This window comes from Mastacembelus armatus, chromosome 24, assembly GCF_900324485.2.
Source record: "Mastacembelus armatus chromosome 24, fMasArm1.2, whole genome shotgun sequence".
NCBI lineage: Eukaryota > Metazoa > Chordata > Actinopteri > Synbranchiformes > Mastacembelidae > Mastacembelus > Mastacembelus armatus.
Window position 1 is genome coordinate 9,995,123 of NC_046656.1, and position 9,994 is coordinate 10,005,116.

General features: G+C 39.3%; 1 long non-coding RNA gene across 1 annotated transcript; it reads right to left on the reverse strand.

Annotated features, from left to right (window-relative positions):
• Nucleotides 1-3,897: 3,897 nt before the first annotated feature.
• On the reverse strand, nt 3,898-6,689 carry LOC113137215 (uncharacterized). The gene is made up of 3 exons (XR_003296350.1): nt 6,639-6,689; nt 5,430-5,501; nt 3,898-3,961 (listed from the first exon to the last, which is right to left on the reverse strand). It is a non-coding gene; the product is annotated as an uncharacterized LOC113137215 (long non-coding RNA).
• Between the last annotated feature and the right edge of the window lie 3,305 nt (nt 6,690-9,994).

A 9,994-nucleotide genomic window follows, 5' to 3' on the forward strand; every position in this document is an offset into this window, starting at 1 on the left:
GGCAAGGAAAAGCATGATGAGGATAATGTAGTAGATGACTGAAGATGCCAAGGGAGGTGTATTATCCTCAGTATGAAGGTAAGTGGTAATGACGAAAGCAACACGAGACTTGATAGGACACCACTCGGCTTCTCCCATCTCTCCCTACCTGCAGACCTTCACCTACATCCTTGTCATGTTCTCAGTCTCAACGCAAGAACTGTTGACCTGCCAGTTTGAAGTTAGCCAATGCAAGCTTTAGGCCTCAATTTGTGAGGCATGGTAGTGCTGGTAGTGGTTCAGAAAAAACTGTCTAGTCCGAATTGATGTGGAAAGTATAATACACCAAGTGATTTGAGGTACTTGTACTATATTCTATACTCATACACATACTTTTACAAAATTATAAATTTTACATTAATTTGATAAAGATTTTTGCTATGTCTTTGCAGATGACTTTTCATAAACAAAACATATAAATCAGTTTATGTTGATTACAGAGATGAAGAGCTCAATCTTACATTCTTACTTCATGACAAGTCCATTAGAACAAGTCTTAAATTACAGCGGTGGCAGTGCAGTTGCTGTATGTTTCTTCTAGAAAACTGGTGTCTCTTTTTCCAGCCACTGCACAACGTTTTTGAAAACACGTGTGGTGGTAGGATTCCATGACTTTAATGTAGGTAGTACAGGTCTCTGCTCCATACCGTGTGGGAAAACTGCAGTCTTGTAAACTAACCCTAATAAAATGCCACATTTCTTTATTGGTGACATCTATGAAGGAGACAAAGATGCAATAAGTTGGAAAGGTGATCCATGTTTTCAAAACGGGTCTGACTATACAGCAACTGGTAGAAAATATGTATCATCTTTAGGAGACTATATGCTTGAGCAAATGCACCAAGGATGCAACGCAGATCATCTGAAGAGACATAGCAAAAATCTTTATCAAATTAATGTAAAATTTGTAATTGTGTAAAAATTAAACTGTAAGGTATACAGGGATGTAAAACTCACACAGGTTATTCTATTATATTTTACTTCTGCTCTTTCACTTATGTAAAATTGAAATTGGTGTATTTTTAAATAGATTTATCGTTACATTTTGCAAAGTAAAAGATCACAGTACCCGTTCTACAATTGCACAAAGGGCGCATCTTGAAGATGCAGCACTAATGTGGTGGATATAGTTATCTATGAATAAATTCCTGTCTCATCATCCTCCTCCTTTTCCAAAACTTTATTTTGACCTGCAGATGGAAGCTTGTCTTGCATGGATGAAAGTTAAACTAGCACAAAATTATACCCTCAGGGCCTGTGTGAGCGTGTGTGTATGTGTGTGTGCTTAAGTGTTAAGTAGTTGTAGGTCTCCTGTGAGAAATGCCTGGGGTCATTCATGCATTTTTCTAATGTGTGCGTCTACATGCAATTATTCAAATTAATTAGGGGAAGTGTATTATTGTGTACATACATTTCAATGTGGAAGTGCACCATCAATTGTACATCAAAAAAGGCACATGATAGCTATTAGTCTTATCATATACTATGTGTAATACAGTGTGTAATTATGCATTACATTATTATCATTAACTAAAGAGCATTTGCAAATTGATTATCATGTGTTACAACATCTACTCTAGTGTGTGTTTGAATGTGCTCTATGTTAATGGATGTATCAGGCTAAGAAAATGTGCTGCTGGTGTTACACTGTTCGTTCGTGTGTGCGTGTGCGTGTGCGTGTGTGTCATGCAGGTGAGCACTGCAGGACCTCCTCCCTAAACAACAAACACAGCAAAAACCTTAGTTGACAGAGTATCTGCTTATGTTGGGTTTTTATCGCAGAAAAACACTAGGCTGTGCACATCTGCCCACAAGTATGCACTAATACAGACACACTAATGCATAATCTTGCTCTCTTTGCTTCAGTCATCTCTGCAACCCCCTTGCCTCCTCCTCACCTCTCCTCTCCCCTCTCCTCATCCCGCTATCACATCGGACAGGGTCTGCTTAGAGTACCACGGCAGAGAGGAGAGAATGGGGAGAGAAAGGGTATTATGACAGTGAAGAGAGAAAGGAGAGGGAGTGAGAAAAGAAGGGCAGACAGGGTATTATGAGAGAGAGGGATGAGAGCAGTGAAGGCATTTGGAGTCTTTATTCGCCATCCTAAGCCATGGGCTCTGCTCCCAATCCGATTGGTCGATACGGTCAGCCATGTAAATGAAATGCAAAGCAGAAAGACCCTGACTTCCCTTTGCCAGTTTGTGGGGCCCTTTTTCTCTTCCTCCGCCGATGGCTTCATTCCATTATCAATCTGTCTTCCTCTGATTCTTCCTCACTTTCTAGAAGATAATAATTTGCCTTTTTTCCCCTGTAAGAACTGAACTCTGCACTTCTCTAATGTTCAGCTCGAAGGCTTAATCCACAGAGGCTTTTTTTCCCGGGAAACTCCATTGGTGATTAAGCATATGCTCTTTTTCATGTGTGCAACTCTGTGTGAGTGCAGAAGCATATATGTCTGCATAATGTTGGATTTAAGTCCATTAGAGTTTGTTTGCTCTTCGCTTGCAGTTTCCTTCAGCTGCATTAGAGTAAACTGAACAAGTCTCGCCTTTAACGAACTCTAAATATTAGTTGTTTTTTATCAAAATACTCTTAACCACTCCCTGATTTTGTACAGATGTTCATCTAGTATTCCTGATGGACACCCTCCTCCACCCCCCCAGGATAGTCTGTTGACACCAAACTCTTCACAGGGGGTAGAGGACCAGTAATGGAGGCTCAGGCCATGTAAAGCCTTGGCTGTGAGATTTAGGTTGTCGTTTATTTATTTATTTTAAAGAGTCTAATCAGCTCTTCCATGTGTTTTTTTTTTTTAACAGAATGGGTTGGGGCAAAACTGATGACAGTTTTAACACTACAGTCTATCCCAGATTGAGGATGCCCATGTAATCCCTGTAACACTGCCAAATTTGTATTTCCTTCCATTCCTTTTGCTGAACTGAGCGAAACTGGACAATGAGCATCACAGACTGACGATGAGCATCACATGACATTTAAGATCTGACGGGACTGAACCCCCTGGCCCTGTGTGTGAACTAAATGCCTTGCTTAATTCCTCTACAGATTCACAGTTAATGCTAAAGATCATTACTAGAAATTAGATTCAGAAATTTGTTGAGTTGCTGCTCACAAAAGAAATCAATATAATTCCTGCTAAGCAGAGAGCTGTGGATGCATTTCTGAAAACAAATATTTATATTCAGGTGATGAATATAAATAGCAAAAACAACAGAGGAAAACTACAGCAGATTTTCAGATAGGTGGGACAGAAAGGATGGAAGACTGTGGAGGAGGATGAGGACTAATCAGTTCTCCTGCTCATCATGCAAACACTGCCACCTGTAGGCTGCTTTTTCAAACAACTGGCTCAAAACACAACATGCTCTAAAAAGGATGTATGTAAGAACATGCAGAAGCTGGTGTGGTAAAAGATCTTTTAGTAAAGTTTTAGTTAAGTAATGAAACTCTTGAGCACGTCACGCAGCTTCATCAAAATTTATCATGTCACCATTTTTGGTGGCAAAATATAACAACTGCTCACCAAGACCTCTTTCACCAAGCAGCATGTCCTACTTCAAAAAAAAGCAGGACATAATTGCTCACCGACTTCTTACCCACAAAGTTCGTCATACTGGTTATAAAGCTGAGGGCTCTGCTGCAGGGAAATGTCTGCAGTTTAGTCTCTGTAGTGTTGGGCTACATTGACATTACCACAGTAAAAGGTATACATGCTACATGCTACTATAACTAACTCACAATGTTTTGTTTAAGCTAAAGGCATTTTTATATGGTATTTTGACCTGACAAAGTTTGAAACACACAAGCGTATATAATAAAATGAGTGATGGCTGCATTTACCTGCTTCAGCTTTGGAGTCCTGGCATTGCACATGTCAGCTCACTGTCTGGACTTATTGGGACACCTGAACAAAACAGAAACACTGTCAATGTTTCAGATGTGAAATGCCCTCCTCTATTAGGATGTTTTTTGTCAAGAATAAAACTTTAAGCTCAAAATTTTGGAAGTTTTTTATACATACAGAAGGTTATCCCTACTCAAACTTAAACCAAAGAACATTTTCTTAATTATTTTCCATTGATGGAACAGTTTCTATAATGTCGAGAAAAATTAAAACAGAAAAACGTCAAACAAAAACTATCTTCATATCTAGAAAAAGTAATGCAGTTGATGACAGTTTTGTGCTTTTGTCATTTGGGTAACCAACCTTTTAACTAAAGGAAATTCAAACTCAGCCTCTGCTGTGACAAAAACCAGTGCCACTATATGTCAGCCTGAAAAAGTGTTTGTGTGTGCAGGTATGCACCGTGTTGGGAAATGTGTGGGAAGCAGCACTACAGCTCCCTGACAGGAGGGAGGAGGCCAACCATACCACACGTCACACATGCACACACACCCTCCTCATCATCCTCTCACTGGATCCCCCCTCCTCCTTGTCCTTACCCCACCACAGTCCTGCCAAGCTGACAGCTCCAAGCTCCGTGGAAAATGAGTCTCGCTTGCATTACAATCGCGTAGGACAGATTCCATTAGCACTATCTGAAATTGAGCACAGGGAGCAGTGAGCGGGAGGCAGCGGCGCGCACCGTTATCAGAAAGAGAGGGTGAGCTCCACCGACGTCACTAATCCACCGGGTGGGATTGAACAGGCACACACGCACAGACACAGTGAAAGACAACTTTAGGAATACACGAGATGCTCACGCAGTTTTTCCACATACTGAAGACAACAGGCACAAACAGACAGGAAGACACACTTAATGTGTTCATACGTCCATACCACAACCTCATGATGAAACTGGTGGAAAACAGGCAACACGTCAACTGTCATACAGCCTCCTTGCCTCAGTGCGTGTGTCAGTATGTTCCTGAGCAGTGCTGGCAGGTCCTTCAGTGTTACTGCTAGTTGGATTTGTAACGTGTCAGTTTGTTTCTGAGATGAAAGTGAGCCTCACATTCGCTGTGTGATCTCTACCTCCATGCGTCAGCCTCTTTCTCTCTCTGTACACACACAAACATCCTCGCATGCAAACATGAACCCATTCTACACACACACACTTGCAGGAACACCCCACATGAACCTCTAGTGTCCTCATCCCCATAGTTATTAACCCTTGACGCATAAAAATATCTGGGTGTATGATATTAGCTGTGTGTGCATGTGGGAGAGAGGATGGTGTTAATCTTTATGTAGTGGGGATCTTTCACCCAGGACCACTCAATTTAAATAGACACTTTGATGTCTACCAGCCCTCCCTCCGTCTTTCGCCCTCCGTCTCTCATTCACCCCTAAAAATTGCTTAATGTTGCCCCCCTCTGTGCCCCAGTGATAAGGTGTAATGAGAAATGTTTTCAAAATGGTTCTCACCTACCACGTCTGGCTAATTGAGCGTGTGCTTGATACCGCCAAAGAAGAGAGCGCTCATCCCTGACCGATCAAAGTGCTGAGGAGAGAGAAAAAGAGAGGAACACTTATTTTTCCAACCATGAGTGGAGAGCAGAAAACACAACTAAAGTGACGTGGTTGTATCAACTGAGGACCCCGCACTGCCCTGCCCCCTCAAAAGACACACATGAGAGGAAACACCATCTTCATTAGTTGTCATTTACATGAACGATGGCGATGCCTGCTCAGGGCCATTACTAGTCACGGGGTTGAGAGAGCACAGAGAGTAACATCAGAGAAGAAAAGAAGTAACTTTGGGAAGATGTGGGAAAACAGCAGAGGGATGCTAATGCAGGAGAATTAGCTGCATCAGAGGAAACATATTTACTTAGATGCCAAATGAGCTGCTGCTCTCCATCAATACATCCCTGCGGCTGCCATGCTGGACAGACAATGGCTCGCATACACGTATGTGTATGAGGGCAGGAGGTCTGTCCACAGTTCAAATTATATTAACAATGACTTTAGTGATTTGGTTTACAAATGTCAGAACTGCAGTTTTAGTATAGGACACTTGATTACATTAAAACATGAATTTTTATACTTCATATTTTGCAGATTGTAAATTAATATTTTTAAAATACTTCAATTATACTTGGTAATTATTTCAAGAAAGTATAATTTTTAGCTCTAATTGCAGTAAAATGGCTGCTATAGAATTTTATATATACATTTGGAAATAATGAATTCAAAACAATTACAACAAATCTTAAATATGCAACACATTGCTGGGTTGCTACACAATTATTTTAATAACATTTCTGGCAAAATATTCATATTTATGCTTATTTCACTTCTTTAAAGTACAGTATTTAGACTGCACAGTGTAGGGGGAGGGTTTTAAGGACTTCTTCACAAACATGACATTAATATAAGTGAGTAAATGCATCATGAGAAAAGAAGCCAAACCATTTTGGATAAAGGAGAAAAAGCCTGATAACACAATCACTTCTTGGCAACATTAGCATATTGAGTCAACCGCATAAATCAGCTAGTACACTTAAGGTAGTTGGTCACATTATAAATTAGATATTTTAAGAACCTCAATTAACTGAAGAGTGAGGAGAAAAACACTGTAACCTATTTTTTTCTGTCGAGATAACTAAAATTCGAGTTTAATAAGTAAGAAACTTACCACAGTTTCTGTTTGCTAAGAAAAATGGCGCAGTGGAAATTTAGTTTGAAATGAAAAGGGGCGGAGCTTTGCACTGCTTCCTTTAACTGCGCATGTCACCGGCGTCAGGTGGGCGGTATTTTACCTGACCTACTTATTTGACACTGCTTAATTTCTACAGGGCGAACTTCTGTGTGATTCTACTGGGGATTTGACTAATTCACGCCTGATGTTGCATAGATTTTTCATATCATGATCAATATCAGTGAACATTGTTATGAAAGATCAGCACGATCAAATTAAAATATTCTTTTTATTCGTAGTTTCATTTTTGTCTAACTTTTAAATATAGATTCAAAGATGTTTATACCACCTGAATACAATGTAGGTGAATTACATTTAATAGGTTTTACTCACAACCAGGCCTGTAGGCCGCATTTTAGAAATACTATGGTCATTTTATGGTCATTTAGACCCCTTAAGGCTTAGACCAGACAGCACAAAGACAATTTTGTAATTATTATTTGGATATTTCATACACATTCATTGTTAATCTTTAAAGTATAGTTTATGTAAATGTAATTCTTTACATGAAGGTCTAAATGTTGCCTTCATCACATTGTCAGGAATAAAATTCTGGTGGAAAAATACCATTGTTCGTTATATTTAGTTACAAAAAATAGTATCAATAATATAGACCATTCAATATGAGCCCCAGGGAATGCTAAATATAGCCTGAGTATTTGGCTACATTCATTGTCTGGGCAATGTTTTACGGTAACTAAGAGGTGTGTTAAGCGTGTTTGTTGGACACAGTGTTCTATACAATATTTTCTCACTCACAAGCTCTGCTACATCTACCACACGATACCACAATACCACTCACCCACTGTGCTGCTGGAAAAACAAAAATGCTTTTAATAAAACTTGCCCTGCGGTAGAAATATTGGAATCACTTCATTAAATAGCCACTAAAAACAAGTTTGAACAGCATAAGTCCCAACCTGTCCAAATTAATAGAAAAACATGGAACATGACCTCAGTGTCACTCACCTCTACTGCTACTGTAGATCAGATTGAAAGTTAATTGCTGGAATAATGTACAATATTGTATATACAAATGTCAAAAGGATTACTGTTTGGCAGACTGGATGTATAGGGTGAAGTAGCATCATTAACAAGCTTCACATGACTTCTACAGTAAAAAAGAAGAATATTCCTGAAGACCTACACAAACTGTATACATGACAGGTGTTGAAACAGATTCCCTCCTTTCTCATATTCTCAGCCAGTCACATCCAGGCTGGGTTTTCCCTTCCTAAACAGAAACACATCACTACAGCAGAGCAGGAGACCACTTGGTGAGACATAGGACAGTCTGGATTACCAAGCCATTGTCACGACGTCACCTCGCTAACAGGATAACACACCATAATAAACTCCATAAAATAATCAGACTTATTAAAACTGTTAACCCTCATTTAATGCATTCTGCTCAGCTTATGTGTGCTGGTATTTGTTGCCACAAAAGAGAATAGTGTTACTGTATACTAGAGAACACAGGACAGCAGCTTGTGATGCCTTAATGTTGGCATTAATTGGATTTGTAAATTAAGTGGTTAAATTACACTTTCTATGTCTCTCTGACTTAGTGAAATGTGAAGAAGGAAAGAAAAAAGAAGTGAAAGTCTTAAAGTTAATTAATCGCCTGTGGCCTCAGTTTAATTAAAGTTTCCCCAGTGTTTGTAGTTAATGGGCAGACTGATGGAACAATGGTGTGATTGCTCCCTGCTACCTCCACAGTGAATCCACAGAGAGTTAAGATCTCAGAGACGCTGATTAACACAAACACCAACCCTGATGCCTTCATATTCTCTTCACACGCACAATACATGCCGTATTTGTATGTACTTGTGCACACAAAGAGACATAAGAAAACACACACGCACACGCCACACCAGAGAGTCCCCTTCAAATTTCCCATTACTCCCATTGAGGGTTTCAGATTAATTAGCTGGGATCAAAACCTACAAATCCCTCCACTGAGAATTCAACAGTATCGCTAAAACCTGCCTCAGTCATCTGTGCTATATGCCCTGACACACACGCACACACACACACACACACACACACACATACACATATACATACACACAACTAGCAGAGCTGGTTATCCTGCAAGTGGAGCCTCACGGCAAGAAACAGCTGCTGTGCCCTTCCAATTTCTTTCCATTTCCTATGTTATATCCTATACTGGAGTATTACAATGCAAAATTACCCAGGTATGTTCTGTGGTAATCTGATTAAACACAAATCAATTTAGGAACACACAACTCAAACACAATAACATCTGAAAGGGCCTTAAAATTACCAATATTTTTGTAAACACTTGTGGGCAGAACACTGACAATTTGAACATTGCCTATGCTCACATTAGCTTTCAGTTGAAGACATGTTTCTGGCAACTTGATGAATATATTAAATCCAAGTGTTTCGATTTCCACCAGCCACTGAACGCTGACCATGTGCAACCGGCATTAACATCTTCTCTCTGCTACTGGGCAGGTAACATAGAGTTTTTTATTTAATCTGTGAAAGTAATTCATTCATTTTTAGCACTTTTTTTCTGACAGCAGCTATGTGCAGCGGCTGGAAGCAGCTTAATGAGCACATTGGCAGTAAGCTAAAACACTAACATTACAATTTGTAAAACTAAAACAATGAGAAAGTCATAAAGACACTCCAGAAAGAGGAACTGCAGAGTTGGGTAATAGTTTTCGGCACACTGATTCGTTACTATAAATCACTGTATTTCATAATTTATGAGCCATTTAGTATATGAAAGTATTGATAAATACATCTTAGTTTTATCATGTTAGGTAATATTTATATCGTTAATGTCATACATCCAAAATATTTTTTTAAACTGCATGAAAAAAGGTAATTATTTTAAGAATTCTATTGTTATAAAATCACAATTAAGGACATGCATTACTTTGTACAGCATGTTTGGTGAATATAGTTAGGTATATCTTAACTTTGACAAGAGCTTAGTTTGTTCATACTTTGCTCCTTTAAAGATTCAGCAGGCTTTTGGGTTTCTCCTTCCTTTGCTCAGGAAGCGAGTGAACGTAGTGTGGCATTGAGAAAGCCATGAAATAGGCTTCATAATCTGTGAAAAAAAAAAGGCTCTATCCCATAGTTCAGGAGTGAAATCATTTCTGAAGAACACCACTCTCAGCAGCCTTTCAGCCAACATGCTGGATTCTATGCAAAGGAACAAACTTAAAGTCGTTTAAATTGCTATTTTAAACCAGGCGTCCTGTAATTTTGCAGACATTTGCCAGCTTCTTATCACATTTGCATGGCGATAAATA